At 37.5% G+C, this 20,158-nt stretch overlaps 2 long non-coding RNA genes across 5 annotated transcripts in view; one reads left to right on the top strand and one right to left on the bottom strand.

Annotated features, from left to right (window-relative positions):
* Nucleotides 1–19,904, top strand: part of LOC122217411 — a 78,000-nt gene extending 58,096 nt beyond the window's left edge. For all 3 annotated transcript variants that reach the window (XR_006201471.1, XR_006201473.1, XR_006201472.1), the window contains one exon: nucleotides 19,632–19,904. This is a non-coding gene — a long non-coding RNA (uncharacterized LOC122217411). The remainder of the gene's footprint in view (nucleotides 1–19,631) is intronic.
* Nucleotides 5,973–17,176, bottom strand: LOC122217412. Of its 2 annotated transcripts, XR_006201474.1 has the most exons (4): nucleotides 17,095–17,176; nucleotides 8,511–8,657; nucleotides 6,444–6,574; nucleotides 5,973–6,084 (listed from the first exon to the last, which is right to left on the bottom strand). It is a non-coding gene; the product is annotated as an uncharacterized LOC122217412 (long non-coding RNA). The 2 variants fall into 2 exon arrangements; XR_006201475.1 differs by lacking the exon at nucleotides 5,973–6,084 and having other exon boundaries at nucleotides 6,398–6,574.
* Nucleotides 19,905–20,158: the final 254 nt, after the last annotated feature.

Raw genomic sequence — 20,158 nt, 5'->3', positions numbered from 1 at the left:
TTAAAGAGCAATTAGCTTAAATGTCAGCCTTAAATGATTCACTACTTAGCATTCCAGCAACAGAAGACAAAAATAACGAATCCGAGCGTCAGTATATACCAGCCTGAACATTTTCAATAGCAGTATACTCTTCTTTCTGCTTTGAATTTGGAATAAGGTTTTCTGCTTAAATTGTATCCAGGAGCGAATAACTATAAAAGCAAAATAAAACAAAATCCAAAAGACAGTCAGTAGTCAATAAGCTAAGGCCCATAAGCCAAATCTGGCCTGCCACATGCTTTTGTATATGAAACTTTATTGGAGCATAGCCATGCCCGTTGATTTACATATGATAAGTGCTTAATGTTATAATGACAGAATCAATAGTTGCAACAGAGACCATATGGTCTGCAAACCCTAAAATATTTGCCATCTGGCCCTTTACAGAAAAAGTTTTTGACCCTAGGTTTATAAAGTGTGAATAATTCTACGAGGTGTGTCCTTTCCACAGAAGCCCATCTACTTCACAGAGAGAGGATTATGGAGATCTGTGGAGAGCCCCTTGAGTATCCAGAAGAGTACCGATCAGTGACCAAACCACCCAAGATAAGGGGAATAACCATTAGAAGAGTAAAAGGAAACTGCCAGGGTCTCACACAGAGAAAGAGGTAGTTCCTGCGCTACTAGTCATACTGGAAAACATCATAATTCCAAAGCACTGGGGAGAATACTCAGAAGGGTATTGCCTTAGTGGGGAAGGCAAGGAGAAGGGACTAAAAAATACACTGACTGAGAATAACAACAGACTAGACATTGCAGAAGAAAATATTAGTGACCTTGAAGAAAAAAAAGCATTGAAAATACCCTTCCCCCCGCAAAAAAAGCAATTAAGTGAAAATGCATCAGTGAACTGTGAGACAACATCAAAAAGCCTAACACATATTTCTTTGGCATCCTTGAAGGAAAGGAGAGAAAAGGGGGAAACAAAGAAATATTTGAAGAAATAATGGCAAAATATTTCCGGATTTGATTAAAACTATAAAACCACAGATTGAAGAAGTTCAACAAACACAAAGTTCAAGAAACACAAAGAACACTATACCAAGGTCATCTGTTCTCACTATTTCTATTCAACATTGAACTAGAGGTTTTAGCCAGTGCAGTAACACACAGAAAAAGAAATAAAATGCATCCAGATTGGAAAGAAAGAAAGAAAACTGCCTTTATTTACAAATGACAAAATGGTCTATGTAGAAAATTCATTGGGATCTACAAAAACACTACTAGAACTAATACATGATTTTAGCAAGTTTGTAGGATATACGATCAATATAGAAAAGTCAATGTTATATCTATAGACTAGTGATAAACAATTGGAAACTGAAATTTAACAAGGACTACAATTAAGAATAGCATCAAAAATATGAACTACCTAGGGACAAATACCTGTACAATGAAAACCACAAAAGACTGATGAGAAAAATAAAACCTGAACAACAGTAGAAATGTACTGTTCTATGGGTCAAAAGACTCAATACTAAGATTTGACTCTTAATAAATACAGGTATAGATTCAACATAATATGAGAAAAACAACCAAATGAGCTTACAAAAAAAATCCAATAGGTTTTTTTTGTGTGTCTAGAAATTCACAAGCGGATGCAAAAATTTATAAAGAAATTCAAAAGACCTAGAATAAAAATTATTTTTTTATTAAAAATAATAATTTTTTAAAAAACTTTGTAAAAAGAAGAACAAAACTGGAAGATTTTTACTACCTAATTTCAAGACTTATTAAAAGCCATAGTTATCAAGGCACTGTGTTATTGACATCAAAGTAGACAGATAGATCGGTAGAACAGAGTAGAGTCCAGAAATAGACTCTTATATAAACAACTAATTTTTGCAAAAGATGCAAAGATCACACAGTAGAGAAAGAAATCTTTTCAACAAATGGTACCAGAATAATTGGGATATAAATATGCAACAAAATAAATGTTGATACATATGTTGTATCATATACAAAAACTAAAACACATCATAGACCTAAATGTAAAATCTAAAACTGTAAAACTTCTTTAAGAAACTTAAGAGAAAATATTTGTGACCTAGGCTAGGCAAAAATTGCTTAGACGCAACACCAAAAAGAAAAAAGACAAAAACAAAAAAACCAAATTGGCAAATTTAACTACATCAGTATTAAAAACTTCTGTTCTTTAATAGGACCGCTGAGAGAATGAAAAAATGAGCCACAAACTAGCAAAAAAATATTTGCAAAATATATACCTGATAAAGAACTTCTATCCGGACTCCAAGATGAATTCGCAAAACTCAGCAGGAAAACAAAACAACCAAACAAAAATTGGGTAAAATGTTTTAACAGACACTTCACCAAATTTGTACAAATGACAAAGAAGCCCGTAAGTAAAAACTCAATATGGTAGATCATTAGGGCAGTGTGCATTAAAACCACAAAGAGAGACTACTTCCCACCAATTAGAATGAATAAAATTGAAAAGACTGACCATACCAAGTGACGGTGAGGAAAGAAGTGACTGGGAATTTATACATGAGTGGTGGAAATAAAAAAAATGGCACAGCAACTTCAGAAAACAGTCTTGCAGTCTTCTAAAAAGTTAAGCATACACATGCCATATGTTCCAACCATTGTATTCCTAAGCATTTACCCAAAAGAACTGAAATCAGATGTTCACACAAAAACTTGCGTATGGATGTTTAAAAAAAATTTTAGCAGACTTAATATATTAGAGTCGTTTTAGGCTTAAGTTTAGGTGTTGAGTGAAAGGTTCAGAGATTTCCCATTTACGCCCTTCCCCTACACATACATAACGTCCCCCATTAACAACATCCGCTACCAGAGTGATATATTTGTTACAATTAATGAACCTACACTGACATCATCATCATCACCTAGAGTCCATAATTTACATCAGCTTTCACTCTTGGTGTTATACATTCTCTGGGTTTGGACAAATTATTCTGACATGCGTCCACCATTATAGAATCATATAGAGTAGTTTTGCTGCCCTAAAAATCCTCTGTGCTTCACCTGCTCATCCCTCTTTCCCACATCTTTTATATTTAATATCCCCCAAATGGAAACAAACCAAATATTCCTCAACAGGTCAATAAATAAACAAACTGGCATATCCATGCAGTGAAATACAAGCAGCAATAAAAATAAATGAGCTACTGATACACTCAACAGTAAGCATGAATCTCAGCGTCATTATACTAATATGTGAGAGGAACTAGACAATACATATTGCATAATTCCATTTACAGAAAACTCTGGAAAATGCACATTAATCTACAATGACAAGCCAGAAATCAGTGGGTACCTGGGGAAGGAAGGACTGGGGGCTGGGGGTGCAGGGGCAGGAAAGAGTGACTACAAGGAGGCAAGAAGACATTATTTGTTGACTGTGGTGGTGCTTTCATGGATGGATGCAAACAGCATAATGTTTCAAACTGCACACTTTAAATATGTGCAATTTGATGTCAATGGGTGCGCTTATAATAGCAATTGTACCTCAAAGCTGCTCTAAAAAAAGAATATATGAAGATCTACATCCTAAAAATAAATTTGTGTTAGAGCCAAGTCAATCCTAATTAATATTTATTGAGTTCTTATTTTTTTCAAGGCAGTTTTACAATACATTATCACATTTAATTGTCATAACACATCATAGGAAAAAGATACTGCTGTCCTCATCTGGTAGATAAGAAAACAAAGCTCAGAACGGTTGGGTAACTTCCTCATTGTCATAGAAATGGGTAGTAGCAGTTTGGTTTTGAAGTCAAAAGCCAAAAATATTCTCTCAGTACATTTCACTCTACCAACAATTCCTCCTCAACAAATAATTATTAAATAATACTAACTTACTACACGTCTTGAAATGCACTAGCCTCTCAACTGATAGAAGGCAAGTTCAAATTTCAACATTTATAACTCAAGCATACTTTTTAGAAATTTATCATGGTATAAAAAGTCTCCCATGTAGCAGCATGTTAGAAATAAATTTGCTAATAATTACAGTGATTTAGAAATGGGATGCTTTTAATGGGGTTCCTGGGTGGCTCAGTTGGTTGAGTGCCCAGCTTCAGCTCAGGTCATGATCTCACAGTTCATGAGTTTGAGCCCTGCATTGGGCTCTGTGCTGACAGCTCAGAGTCTGGAGCCTGATTCAGATTCTGTGTCTCCCTCTCTCTGCCCCTCCCCTGCTTGCGCTCTGACTCTCTCTCTCTCTCTCAAAAATAAATAAACATTAAAAATTTTTTTTTAAAGAAATGGGATGGTTTTCCTATGGGTCAGCAAGTTAGTTTTCTTTCTCAGTAAGATACTAAGGAGAACACAAGTGGATATCCGTACCCAAAATAATGAAGTTGGACCCTTACCTCATATCATATGTAAAAATTAACTCAAAATAGATAAAATCTCAATGTAAAAGCTAAAACTATAAACCTCTTAAAGAAATCATAGGGGTTAAATATTCATAACCTCAGATTTGGCAATGGATTATTAGATACAATGACTTAAGCCTACCTCATAGAAATATTTATTACAATCTAAAGGTCCCACATGAGGCAAGATGTTAGAAAGAAATTTGCTCATATTTACAGGTAGTATTTGGAAAAGGAATGATGTGTCATGAGGTAAAAAAGTCGTTTTCTTTCCCTACAAAATGGTTTTCCTAAAAGAAATTAGTAAAACAATCCAGAACTTTGTACTATAGTCCGTGACCTTTGAGCTCCTGAAGGTTTCAAACTAGAGGATTAATACCGTCCTTTTCTACTTTCCTTCTCTCCATTCCAATCTGTCACATTAGTTGTAGGAAAACAAACTATTGAAATTTTGAGCCAAGAAAGTAGTTGCTTCCAAATTATAAGAAGTTTGCAAACTATTCCATGTGTTTGCACATTTTATTTAAAGAAATGAAATTTTCTAAAAACTCCACATGGCCATATTGTCTAGCCTTATGGATCTCCAAACATTTCATTAGTTGCAAATTTTGTAATGGAACAAAACTTGTTTTGTTTCTCTTTCACAAAGAAAAAGAAAGAAAATTAAAACAAAAGGTTGAACTCCTTTGCAGTTCTTCACTTACACAGATACAAAATCTCTCAAAAGGACTCTTTGTCAGCCATTTCTAGGGTTGCAATCTCTGCCCAGACACAGCAATGTTTTGCTTACATTAGCACGATGTCCTGTAATACAAGGCCTCTGACTGCTTTGGATAGAGATCTAAACCCTAGAAAAGATTACATGGGAATGTTTCATCAACTCACAGTTTAAATCAAAGATGACTAACAGAATCCTCAACGTCTTTCACTTTTAGCTTATTCCAAAATTGTGTCCTTTAATCCCAAAGAATCTCACTGAACATGGCTATTTTCTGGCAACAACATCTTGGTCCACTGTTATATCCTCAACAGCACAAAAATGCTGTGTTGTTCTCAATAAATATGAGATACATTTATATGAAACAAATATGTGCACATATGAGTGTATATGTTTTATGATACACAGAGAGACACAGAGCTATAATAGGAAAGGTGTGGGTTTGGGAATGGAGATCGATTCTGAGGTAGGCATACGGATGCTAAATTTACAGATTCTACAGATCCAGATCAGGACTTCTATATGTTTCTTTACTCAGATGGCAATTTAGAGATCTCAGAGTCAAACTCCCATTAAATATAGGATTTCCTTCTTCAGTCTCCCTAATCTTGGCTTGAACACTTCCCATGCCCAAGCGTGTGTTATTCCAAAACCCTTTCTGAGACAGCTGAAATTTATAGATTGTTAATTACTATAGTTAGGTTGAAATCTGCTTCGTGTTTTCTGCCCGTTGGCCTTCTATCAATCGCCTAAAACAAAAATGTCTAGTCTTTTGTGGGTGGGGAAATAAAGAGACAGTCTAGTGGAAAGAAAAGTTTTGTTTTGTTTTATAAAGCATGTTGTGCAGTAAACTAATGATGAATAGGTTATGAACTAATATGAGGAGGTGCTTTCTGAGAATGATGACAAGAAGGACATGCTTCATTAAGCTGGATGTGCCACTTTCCAGGCTCAGGATCTCATCTATAAAATAAAATGATTTAACTAGTCAAGGGTTATAAGCACAAATGTTTTCAAGAGGCAGAGATGAAACATCAATGAACACAAGATAATAGGAAGGTTTGGCGATGGTGTTCAACTGAAAACTACTGCCCTCTAATGACATTCATATCCAATTTAAAAGTTGTTCTACTGTGAGTCCAAACAGGCACATCCACACCATCTGACCTTGAGCCTGCCCTTCTCTACCTTGTACTAGCTGACCGACTTTTCAACCTATCGCTCATGTTTCTTTCACCTATAACATCTACAGTTTTATGGTTAACTGACCCCTCACCATACTGGTCTTCTCTGACCATCCGCTATTCACAGTTCACCTGCACCTGCGTTGGCTTTCTGAGATGTGTGCGTTGTCCGTCTGTGCATTACCCGTTCTTTTCGCTTTTGCGCACTCCAGCACTTTGGCTCACTCCTTAGGGCATATGGTTTCCATCCTCCGGAAGTTTCGTTGTCACTATGATGTATAAAACAGGAATATCTGTGTTTTGACAGTCTCAGGAAGATTCCATTTACCCAAAGGTTTAAAGTCAGAAAGATGACATTCTAGGCATTACTCACGACAGTGGGCAGGATGAATTTTGAGGATCAGGGTTATAGTTTTCGTGTCCTATAAACCCCCTTCATGTGTTAGCTTTCCAGTTATGTTTCCCCACACACACTGGTATCAAATTAAAAAAACAAACATATAAAATTATCGCACTAATCCCAAATCTGTGATTGATATGTAAATATCTGCCAAACTGTCTGTGACCATGTTTGTATTTATTTGTGAAAAATAGTTGTGGTGTGCAGCAAATAGTGCCGGCCTTGAGGGAATTAAAAGATACAAGGTCCTTCTCTGCCCCTTGGCAGATTGATCTTCCGCAAGAGATTGAATTTTTTGGACCCTAGTCCCTAATCCATAAAATAGAAAGACTGATGCACATCTGCTTGGAATTGGAAGTGAGAAGGCAAATTCCAATTGGAATTGGAAGTCATGGGATTGCTGCGAGAATGCAAATTGAGATATTGAACTTACCCTGCAAAATACAAAGAATTATATACAACAACCTGTAATTAAAATTAATTTACTCGACCCCTGTTTCTGAGATGTAGTAGGTTGTGAGGGACCAATGCTTCTGTGGTGCCAAAGTAGAAAAAGAAAGATATCCTCAAAGATAAGAGATGTGTAAAGACATCAGAGAGCTGTGGAAGCGACAAAGAGTAAACCGACTAAAATTCCAGAAATATTATAAGGGATATCTGGTGACCAGGGCATTTGCTGCTTCTAGGCTCAGGCTGAGGATAGCCGAGGGTCCGATCAGAGATGTTTAGCACGGGGAAGAGAAACCAGAAGAGCATTTAGCAGTTGTGTGGTGCCAGAGGACAACATGGAAACTTGGGGGAGCTGCAGATACACTGCTGTTTTACATCCTGGGGCCTTTGCTGAGTTCTGAGGTTTGGCAGGAGGGTGTAGAGCCAGGGCCCAAACTCCTAAAAGACGGAATGAGATTCCCCGCGGTTTCATAGGGCTTAGGAAACACACAGGCCAGGGGAGAGAGCTGCCTCACGTACATGACCAGTCCTGTCCTTAAGATTGCTGCGGTCTCTCCAAGTGGCCCGGGAAAGGTGGCTTGAGAGCCGGACTGGGAATTTCTAAAACACAGAGCTGGATCTCTTACAGTCTTTAAGGAAAGACGGAAGAGAAGGGAAATTAACGGCCTTTCAATCAAAAATACCGCACAACTACATTCAAGGAATGGCAGCAAGCAGGATGTCATTAAATTTTATTGACATTGCAACCCATTCAGCCCCAGTCCAGTGCAATCTCTGGATTCAAGTGATGCTCCCCTCAGTCTGTCTCTGTCTGCCTGCCCTTCGGTGGAAGACAAAGGCATCTGGGACTTCTAGGAGTCTTTTCATGATAGTTTAGAGCATAAAATAAGAAATTACTAAGTATATAGGAGCCAAGATAATATGACCAATAATCAAGAGGAAAAAATAAATCATTAGATGCAGAACCACAGATTTCAGTACTGGAGTGGACAAATACTTTTAAATAACTATAACAAAGTGTGCTTTTTAAAGACGAAAATGTATACAATAGAAATGCATAGACATATTTACCAAAAACCACGTACATTAATGTCTAATAGCAGCACTATTCATAATCATTAAAACTGGGAACTACCCGCAAAATGGTTGAATGGAAAAATAAATTGTGGTATGTTCATATAATAAAATACATGCAGCAATGAAAATAGATAATCTAAAACTACTTCTAGTCATATAGATAAATCTAACAAATACAGTGCCCAGACCCAAAAGAATACATTCTCTATGATTCAATTTATACCAAGTTAGGAAAAATCACAAATAATCCATAATGGAGAAATAAGGAATAGTCGTACCTTAGAAGTGGGAGAAGCATCTGGAAAGAAACATAAGCAGAGCTTCCAGATGCTGGTAATGTTATGTCTCTTGATGGGGATGCTGGATACCACAGTGAAAATTTGTCAAGCTGTTTACACTTAGATTATGTGCACTTTTCTTGTGGGCTACAATAAAGAGTTTTCAAAAACTAAAAAATACATAATTAAATTGACTTACATTCTACAAAAATTCCCAAACTGACTATGTAGGCACAACCTCATTACCCAGAGAATTGACTTACAACCTATTACATGGGGGGAAAAAGAATTCATCGGGAACAACTTTTTCCAAAGGCAACATTGTGAGGTTTTTTTCTACCAAAGCCAATCATTTCTCCAAACCACATGTCACACCTCCCTCTTAGTTCTTATTATTTGATAAAAATCTCTAGTAATTCCCTTCCCAAAGATGTTTTCTTGTGCGGGGTGTTCTTATTATTTAGTAGTAAAACACTCCTTTAAAACTCTTCGAGTTCTACAGGAAATCCCAGCCCATGGCCAAATGTGTTGGAGAATGTCTCGAAGGCAAATGGCAACACAGAGATGAGTTTTTCTCCAAAGCATTTCAACTTAGTCATCTTGCCTGGCACTGTAATCCTCAACTAAAAGCCTCTAACTAAAAGTCATCCATTCGTCACATCATGAAAGGATGCTGTTATCCCCTTGTAGTTGGCTTGGTCTGGATCTGCGAGAACTTGTTGACGCCCTGTCAGAATTCTGTACATCCCTTCCTTTCAGGGATGTACCACCCTCAACAGGGACAAAACTTACTTACTCACTTGTGTATGACACTATCGTTAAAGCTGGAAATGCTGGCAAACTAAAAAGATATTCACAGAAAAATGTATTCGCGCAATAGCTGTCCTATAGCTATGACCATATACGTGTTTTTCCAGAAAACACTACGCATCTCAAAACACTGCAGTGTAGCTTCAATGGAAAATGTGCTTCCACAAAAAGCAGTCACACGAGGATATTCTCAGACTTAGTGAGCACAGGAGCCATTTTTCTTTACAGTGCTCTAAAAACCTTATTTCTTAAGTTTGTCACATCCTAGGCTAGAACAAAATGTAACAGTGTAAAGGATGACTAGGTTGCATTATGTACTGCGGGATCTGTATTCTATTAGCAGGGTCCCTGCCAGGCGTTTCGTAATTAAAACTCTATTGACCCATCTCTTTTTCCTCCAAAGCTGAAGAAGATTATTTAGTAGGTCACAAATTTAAAGGTCATCAGATCTAAGACTGTACAAATGAGCATAGTGCTGCCAGAAATGCCCTCAAAACAAGCATCGCTATGATGAGATCAGAAGCACAAGCAAGAACAAATACTGAGGACATGTTCCATATTTCTAGTTTCATCATTAGATGAAAACACTTTTTTATATCCAAATTCAAGTTTAGGCTCACGTAGTTTAAAGACCATGTCCATGATTATGTAAATATAATTAACAAACAGTGTCCATCACTGTGTAATCTGTGTTGTCTTTTTTTTTTTTTTTTTTTCCATTATAAAATCTGTCTTGGGAACTGAATGCCAAAATCATAGTTCTTCTCTGTAGCCGCTACAGGGATAAATCCATGGAAAATACATTCTTTAATCTGTCTCCCATTAGCAGGATCATCAGCAGATTTTATAAACAGCAGTTATAAACTTGTTTGCCAATTCCTTTTCTTCCTTCTGTATGTAAAAAGATCATTTATCTGTGTCCTCAATCTTAAAGTTTTCAAATGCCAAGCCTCATTTGACAGAAAAGACATATATTGTAAAAAATCCTTCCTTATGTCTCAAAAATTTAATTTTCCCTTGAGCCAGAACATTAGGCCTGTGGACCTTGGAGCAGTCTTCAATACCTGACACTTCAGAGAATTAAGGAAAGTGCAAATGGCAAGAGTTAGATAATTTGTTGAATGTTTTCGAGTTATCTTTTTAACATTAACAAAACAAGTTGGACGACCTCCAGAAAATGTCCTTTGGAGATAAGTCTAAGCACAAAAAAAAAAAAAAAAAAAAAAAAGGATTTTTGCTCCCCTGCAAAGAAAATAAACACTTCACCCTAAGAAATAAAATTCCTTCTAGATCTCTAGGTTTTTAGTGCATCTGAATCGGTCATAACTTCAAGTGCACTTTTCTTCTGTGTCCACGATGGAGTCTGCATTAGGCTCCTCTATATATTTTAAAAGATAAAATAAAAGATAAAGTAAACTATAATCTTGATCTAGCCTCTGCCAGATTCATCCAAAAATTAATCTTGGAAACTTCAAGACAAAGCATAGATACATTTTTTTTTTTTTTAATTTCAGACTAAAATAAACGGTCATTTCTCTCTGGAATACATTCATGGGGGCATATAAAGCATATCAGACATGTAGTATTTTAAAACCCTGAAGATTACAGGCCCTCCTTACAAGGAATGATTATTTTATACAATTGAATAATCAGTGTTGTAACAAAAGTTAATTGGAAACAAATTAAAGATAGAGTGAACATTTTTAATTTCAGACAATGGAACAATTCATCCAGTTTCTTTAGAGTGAGTTGCCAACTTTAAATGAATTGTGAGGTTTTTGTTGTTGTTGTTGTTGTTGTTTGAAGTAACAGGAATACAAAGTTCATGTTTAATGTTACAGTTAATGATTGATTTCTGACCCTGACAACTAAAATCCTTTTCTCTGTCTCTCTCTCTCTCTCTCTTTTTTCTCTGGTGCTCAAGTTTTCTTTGGTCTTCAGCTTTGAAGTGGTTGCTTTATAAAACCAAGTAAAAATGCACAATGCCTCCATTAAGTATTGAACCTCCTTCTGACAGATTTCTTTTGTTCTACATAGGACAATCCATTCTTTTCCCTCATTAATTCTAATAAACTCAGACAGGTGGCTGGCCTTCTCAAAGGACTTGCTTTAAAAATATAACAAAACCTGTGTCTACACATATCAAATGAAGGGGAAAGTTAAGCTCCCTTTTGTTGAACTCAATTAGTGTGGACTGCCAAGCTCAATTATTTAGAGGAAGAAAAAAATATTTTCTTCACACAAGTAAGAATTGGCTTGAACCATCCAGATTAGGGGTCAGCAGACTATGACTCACAGGCCAAACAAGGCCCGCTGCCTGGTTTTTTTTTTATATAAATAAAGTTTTATTAGAACACAGTGTGTTCATTTATTTATGCGTTGTCCAAGGTTGCTGTGGTAGCATAGTTGAATAGTTGTGACAGAGATCAAATGGCACATAAAGCCTAAAATATTTACTGTTTGGACATTTGCAGAAAGGAATTTGCCAAATCCTGAGCCAGATAAATATCTCAGCTCTCCACGTCAATCTTGCCTCCATAGAAGGAGCCCAAAACATGGGAGAATAACCCTTTGGGCAGCCTAAACTAACATTATGTTTTATGTTGAGTTTCTGTAAATCTTTATTTTAAAGAAGATGAGGAAGCAAACCATTTCGATCAGGACTTATTTTAATAGGCAATTATATCTGTTGGACTCTAGTTTTGCTGTAGCCTCAAAGGGCATATGGAAACTCTCCCTGTAAACTGCAGCTTACTTAAAGGCGTTTGTTGGTTTGATATGTGTGGTTTTCTCTTTAATTGCTGCAGGGATTTGGATTGAAGGTGTATTAAAATTTAAAATTCCGCTCATTTTGCAAACTTGTCATTATGCATGCTATAGGCAAGTTAGTAGATTTAGTTATGCCAATGATTGCGAAAAGATACATTATTGCTGCATTATAATGCATAAACAGGTTTTATGTTCTTCTGCATAATATTAGAAACTCAAATTTATGGAGTCACAGAGCTGTGATCATCATCCAGGTTTTAAATAAGGAAGCAATTGGTGATTTATATCACACATAAAGAAGTTTCCTTGTCAAGGTGCTTGCTGATCCATGGCATATAATTTGGATAAATGAAACAAACCTTTGATGGGATCATTAGGAATTATTTGCATTCATGGTTTTTTTAGAAGTGGTTTTTTTTTGTGATTGTTAATCTCAGGTGGCACTTACCTCTTCTCAACAAATCTTGGTTGTTCAGAAAATCCATCTGAATAGCTTTTACATCAAAACTTTTAAAATTTAAATGTGTATGTGAAGATCTAGGTGTTGTGTATCAGCAGTTGTTAACATTATAATAAGACAACACACTGGAAGTTATGAGCCTCCTAATGAAAAAACACAGCTTTATCCATTAAGAAGTCTAGCCAAAAATACTCCTCCTCCTCCTCCTCCTCCTCCTCCTCCTAATAATGATAGAACCTAAATCTGATCTAAACTCTAGATACAATTACCAATTAACAGAAAATACAGAGAGCAAAGAAACATGCTAAATCACACTATGAGGCTACAACTCCCAAAATCCAGACTGGGAAAAACTATAGGATAATGGCCTAGTGCCCTAACCAAATAACTGTCAAGGAAAAATAGTGAGGTGTAATGGAACCTACAGATTAATAAAATCTTAAACATATTAAAATCTTAAACATAAAATCTTAAACACAATTGTATGTGTTTACCTTATTTGGGTCCTGACTCAAACAATTAAAAATCAATTTATGACATTTAAGAGGTAACTACAAATTTGGGCCCTGGCTAGATATATATAGGGAAAGAATTACTGTCAGTTTTTAAGAGCTAGCTGTAAGTTTACTGTAGTTATGTGGGGTTTTTTGTTTTGTTTTTAAGAATCCTCATCCTTAGGGGAGCCTGTGTGGCTCAGTCTGTTGAGCGTCCGACTTCAGCTCAGGTCATGATCTCACGGTTGTGGGTCTGAGCTCCGCATCAGGCTCTGTGCTGACAGCTCAGAGCCTGGAGCCTGCTTTGGATCCTGTGTCTCCCTCTCTCTCTGCCCCTTTCCTACTCTCTTGCGCTCTTCTCTGTCTCTCTCAAAAATAAATAAATATTTGTTTAAATAAGAATGCTTATCTACAGGGATGCATGCTAAAATCTTGAGGTTAAAAAGATTTGTTTTAAAATGATAAAGGGAGAAAAATTAGTTAAAAGTAAAACTTTAGGGGTGCCTGGGTGGCCCAGTTAGTTAAGCCTCTAACTCTTGATTTCAGCTCAGGTCATGATTTCATGGTGCGTGAGACAGACCCCATGTTGGGCTCTGTACTGACAGCACAGAGCCTGCTTGGGATTCTCTCTCTCCCTCTCTCTGCCCCTCCTCTGCTTGCTCTCTCTCTCTCTCTCTCTCAAAATAAACAAATAAATTTAGAACAAATAGGTAAATAATTTAAAAAATAATAACAGAAAGGGTTAAGAGGGTAAAATGAAACCAGATTGCGAGAGATCATGAATGTGGACACTGGATGATCAGTACATTGGGCTTACTGTGCTGTGTCTACTTTTGTAGCTATTTAAAATTTGCATAATAAAAAGGTAAAAATATATGTAGGATACCATATAATGTAAGATGCCTCTTTATGACTAGTTTTACTAATGATTAGCGATAAATAAAGGAATAGATATAAGTAATGTATTTGGGCATGAAATTAGTTCTGGTACTTGCTTAAACAAAAAAGAAGTCACTCTCTGGTTAGCCGTAATAAACAGTTATTTTTTTAAAAAAATACATCTGTTTAGGTTTGTTTAACAAAATTCAGGAAATATAGGATTTGTGTTTTTTGGCTCATTTGCAATATGATTTGTAGTTTGTTCTTAAGACGGAATCCTTCACACACTTCTACCTAAATTGTATTCAAATCACGCTTCTTCTGGGTCCACCGCGCATCAGGCAGGCTAGCTGAAGTTGGGCAGTGCTGAACTCAGGCTCTTTCTTCTCCGTTTCTTCCCCGGGAGGGGTCGGATTTCTCTGTGGGAGATTTATGCAGGAAACACAAACAGAGAGCACCCGCACAGCTCTATGCTCCTCACTCACGTCTGTCTTCAAATGCACCAAACATTTATCCCCGCGCCCCTTTCAGGCTGCTGGGTAAAGCTTACCTACTGCGCGAAGCTCACTGCCGTCTCCCAAGTACAGGTTCTGGGGAATGCTACAGACTGCATTTGCAGGGTAAAATAAATCTAAAATGACCACATGCACACAAAGAGATACGTGGACGTCGGTAATTCAGTTCATATCTAATCAAGTCAACTAAGCTGAAGGGGTACATTTTGAATTCTTTCAGAAATGTTCTCTTATGACAGACTTGACATGTAGGGACATGAAAATCTTTTCACCGCGTCCTACAGGTTTTACTCATTAGCAAGGATAGAGTACGCATGTCTTTCTTTTTCCAGTTTTTTTCTCTCCTGTGACCATCACTTGTGGACTTCTCCACAAAGCTTCATGGTCATAATTTTTACTGTTTAAGTTTCAAATGTTCTTCTAGAAAAAAATCCAGCCAAGTTAATGCACGTGAAAACCTAACGTTTTCTGTGGCAGAGCGGTAAGCGGCTGGGGGGCCAGCTGCTGAGTCCGGGCACCTCGGACCCCAGCGGAGCCCTGGTGCTCGGGACCTCACCCGGACTTAGAAGCGGGTCTTCCTTCTTCTGGAATCTCTTGTCTCCACACCATCCTCTACAGAGCCAGTGGAGTGATGGGCACTTGCCCTGATTAAAACCTGTCATTGTCGGGGCGCCTGGGTGGCTCAGTCGGTTAAGCGTCCGACTTCGGCTCAGGTCACGATCTCGCGGTCTGTGAGTTCCAGCCCCGCGTCGGGCTCTGGGCTGATGGCTCAGAACCTGGAGCCTGTTTCAGATTCTGTGTCTCCCTCTCTCTCTGCCCCTCCCCCATTCATGCTCTGTCTCTCTCTGTCTCAAAAATAAATAAACGTTAAAAAAAATTAAAAAAAAAACAACCTGTCATTGTCGCCCCGTGACTTACAGTTGTAGCTCTGCCCACAACTACTCAGACTCATCTGTCACCACCCTCTTCCCCGCCTCTGTGCTGTGTATCATCTCCTCCTCCACCAAGCCTGCCCCAGACATGCCATGCTGCTTCTCACCTCTCCGAAAGCCCAGATCACTCTCTTTGCCTGGAATCGATACACACACCCACACACACACTGCAAGCACATGGGTCTGCTTCACAGACACGTAGCATTCCTTCAATACCCTTCTCGGAAGTAACAATCTCTGGTCCACGGACCCTTTACTGTCATCCGTAGGCCATCGCTTCCTACGCTGCTGGTACATCACACTGTATGGGAATTTTTTCGTTAAGTGTCAGCCTGCTATTTTATGAGATCCTTTACTTCCAGCCACTGTGTTTACCTTTATGTCTTTAGCCTCCAGCCCAGCGTCGGGTGCACATTACACCTTCAGCAAGTGTTTGTTGAATGAATAAATGAATAATTTGAATGCCGTAGCTTACCTAGCAAATCCCTGGCTAAGATCTTCTGTAATAGTTCCATCAATTATTTAATAAATGTTTGCTTAGCATTTTGTGTAAGACACAATGCCCGCCGTTGTTGTGGTTTACAAAGCTGAGCGGTGTGGTACGGTCCCTGGGCTGCTGGAGGGAAGATAGCTAATGTACACGTGTCACTGTATTCAAAACACAAAAGACAAAACGCTACACGTTCCATAAAAGAGCGTAAGTGAATTTTTGTAAATTAGACAAGGAATAGGGAGGAGGTGCCAAACTTTTTAATGAGATGGAAAGCATTTAATCAAAACAAATTGTTCCAAAGCTGTTGAATAACATTCATATTTTTGAATGAACCTTTGTTTTACTAGCCTTTCAGCTAACGTTTGAAACGTCTTTCTTATAGCTTAGAAGTATAAAGCTGCAGAAATACTAAAGATGTTAGAATCCAGCTGTCTTATTTTCTAAAGAAAAAAGCAGAAGTAGATCTCAGGGCTTCTCTCTCCCATTCTATAACTCTTAACACAGTGACAAACTGCCCCAGATTTTAAAACTTAATTCTGTCTATTGCTATTTGATTTGTGGTAACTGTAGACACAGACCCTAAAATGTGTTTGGAAAAAAAAAATTGAAAGACAACGTTTTGCTCATATCTACGCTGTATAGGATTATTGTAAACTCATTTCAAAATTTGCTTTTCTGTATTGCTTTCTTTTAAGGACTGTTTATGGATAAAAATTAAGATGAATACAAAATTATATATAACTTAACTCTGGCAATAAAATAACTTTAAAGTTATTTGAAATATGGATGGTATGTAATGTTTTCTTTGTTTCTCTATGGACTTTGAAGCATTTGGCAAATGATAAATCCATATGGACAGAAAATAACGTATGATTTTATATCATACAAACTGGTATAGTTGATGTTGGCAAATAAAGCTGATTATTAGAGGTGTAGAGAGGGTAAATGTTGGATAAAGATAATAGTCAAGGGGCGCCTGGGTGGCTCAGTCGGTTAAGTGGCCGACTTCGGCTCAGGTCATGATCTCGTGGTCCGTGAGTTCGAGCCCCGCTTTGGGCTCTGTGCTGACCGCTCAGAGCCTGGAGACTGTTTCAGATTCTGTGTCTCCCTCTCTCTGACCCTCCCCCGTTCATGCTCTGTCTCTCCCTGTCTCAAAAATAAATAAACGTTAAAAAATTTAAAAAAAAAAGATAATAGTCAAGTGGAAACCGGAAAGGAAGTGACTTACTTACCTATTTGATATGAAAAATCATCTGTCATATTCTTGAGAGTATTTTCCAGTATCTGTTGCTAAGTGTGTCCCCTTTCAGAGAAATCTGGAAATAAATACTACAGTTCAGTTATAGGTTTGTCTACAGTTGTGGCTGCCAACTTTCAACTTCATAAATTGACAGAATTTCAAATATAAATTTGGGGATTAACATAGAGTCATCAACCTTTAAAGCTCTTGTCCAGTAAGAATATTTTTTTAAGTTTATTTATTTATTTTGAGAGAAAGAAAATGAGGGAGGGGCAGAGAGAGAGAGAGAGAGAGAGTCCCAAGCAGGCTCCCTGCTGCCAGTGGAGAGCCCACTGAGGGGCTCGAACTCACCAACCGTGAGATCATGACCTGAACCGAAATCAAGAGTCAGACATGTAACTGACTGAGCCACCCGGGTGCCCCCAGTAAGAACACTTTTTAAAAGAAAAGAAAAAAATCATTGTAACAGTGACCATATTTCAAAAGAATGTTCTAACACCAAAATAGTGGGAAGGGTACAATATCAGAATAGAGAACAATATTTCAGGAAGAAAAAATGATTGTAAGGGCCACTATATTATACTAATTTTTCTCACTTCAGAATGGACTGGTGATGCTTTTAGCTCATTTAGTAACTAGGAACCACCAGAGGAAGGGAGGGAAGACCAAAAGGATTCAACGAAAACTTAATAAGAGTACAGAAGTGGGGAAAGAATATCCTATTTGTGAAAAGGCTTATTTCCTAGAAGTAAACGTCAGTTTCTTATTTCCATGTCTCCCCTTTGCTCCAGGCGACATAGCCAGTGCGGCCAACTCACTGGGCTCTCATGAAACTCTCTCACTTAGCTTCAAGTTTTAAAGAACCGCAGAAATTTCTGAGTGTATTGTAGTATTTATTTTAGAACGTTGCTCGTATTCTTGGCAAGTAATAAAACAGGACCTAACATATTTGGGGCTTAATAATGCTGTAGCCTTCTTTGAAAGGCTTCTAATCAAGACTTGGAAAATGGCCTTCCTAAGATCTTTTCAAGATGAAAACTGCTGGCACATAATACTTGACCCCAGAAATCAGTAATCTTGTTCTCAGCTGAGCCCACATCTACCTACAGCCCATATTCTTTCAACATCTGCAATGTCACATACAGGCAAGGGCCAGGTCCTAGGGCACTGTCAGTACCAACATGAGTCCTGACCTACAAATGACTTAAAACCAGATATGCACGCCGAGGCAATAGAGACTCAGAGTGACTTTTTAAGAAGGAAGGCGTGATTATGAATGTTCGTTAACAGCACTGCAAACTAGTTCGGAAACTTACCTTGGGATTTAAGTCCAAAAACTACTTCAGTGTTGGTTATTGTTGTGATGTTTCTAAGCCATGATATTAGCTGATCATAAAAACAACAACTATTACCCTATATAAAAAGCAACATGCCAAAAGGAAAAAAAAATGTTGAGGCTATGGCATGATTGAAAAACATTGGGACTACATAGATAAGCCTCTTCTTGCATGGTGTTTTTCTAACTTTTAAGTTTCCGGCTCTCCTTCCAGCTCTGCCAGTGTTTAGCAACGTACAGGTTTAGAAAAGTAGTATGGTGTATATGGAGCCTTTCAAGATGTTAACATAAGGACAGTGAACACACCCCAATGACCTCAAAGAATAATATGACCAAAGAGACACTAATAATTTACAGATCATGCACACGTAGTCACATATTGCATACGAAAGAGCAAATCTAAAAACCGTTGTTAGTAAATTGTTGATATCTAACTCAATAAATCTGAATTTTGGAGAATGATCGTGGTATAAATGTTAAATGTGTGTTAGTGAGAGATCTGCCTTCACATCAAAGCCTTTCTGAGTTAATGATAGTGGCTATTACATTCCATATATAATGTCAATGTCTCGAGAACACTTTGGCAGAAATAGTACCATTTAACTTAGCCCACTTTTTGTCCTTCACACATCCTCTGTTAAGAAATAAATTATTGTGCTAAAGAAAGGAGTTTGTGATATTAAATTAACAGATATAAGCTAAGCACTTCAGCTGGAAATGCCACCTTTGGAGTTATATCCTTTATAAATTGTTATTGGAAGTTCTGAAAAATCAATTTTAACCTTGTACAGGAACTAAAAGCAAAATAATCATGAAGTGTGTGGAGCAGAAAGGAACCATAAGCCAAAGAATAGAAAAATGTGGACTTTCGGTGGTGAAAACAATAAATCCTAGATACATTGGTCCAATTTCAATAGTAAATCAGTTTTTGATTATTTTATACTCTATACACTTTTCTGCCATTATTAAAACAATAAATAACATCCGAGAAGCAAAACTTGTGACTAAAAAACCCCAATTTCACTAAAAGGAGATAAAATCTTATGCTTTAAAAGCGCAGGCAACTATTTAGCCCCAATGAACGTAAGGTGTTCCATACTTCATGCTTAGAATTCACTTAGCCCTCAAAAGAGGATTTAGTTATGGTGTAAGACCAATTAATGACTCATTGGTCCTCCCTTATTTTCCTACAGACAGACACCCGTTGAAGTCAAATCTCAGGCTGAAGACTGAATTTAGTCGGACAAATCGGGACTCACATCTTTAAACCTGTCTCTTCACCCAAATCATTAGGACAATGGTCCTCACCTGCCTCATGTGGTTAATCAGAAGATTCAATGAGAAAATGTATTTGAATGCTATCACATATTAAGCATTCAAAAGAACCAGCAGTAGTAGCATTAGGAAAAGTTGTAATATTAAAGTACATGAATTAGAACAAGGGAAAAGAACTGAATTAAATATTTCATGGCATTAGGCATGATAATCTGATTCATCATTCTCAAGTAGGATGGTGTTGCTGATGGAATTTGAATAGTCCGTGCAGAAGGAGATCTTGCAGCCCGTTCTTATTAGGAATGTCCTTACTACTAGGATAGAAAGAATTGAAGCCTGTTGGCCAAAGCTGCTTCTTCCTTTGAGAGTGGTCGCCTGGCTCTGCCACACCTTGCTTGTTTAAATTCCATTTTTCCAGGCTTCCAATATTGCCCAACCTCACTTG

The sequence above is a fragment of the Panthera leo genome, chromosome B1, assembly GCF_018350215.1.
Source record: "Panthera leo isolate Ple1 chromosome B1, P.leo_Ple1_pat1.1, whole genome shotgun sequence".
In the NCBI taxonomy this organism is placed as follows: Eukaryota; Metazoa; Chordata; class Mammalia; order Carnivora; family Felidae; genus Panthera; species Panthera leo.
The sequence above is the reverse complement of the archived record's forward strand: the minus strand, read 5'-3'. Positions and strand labels throughout refer to the sequence as shown.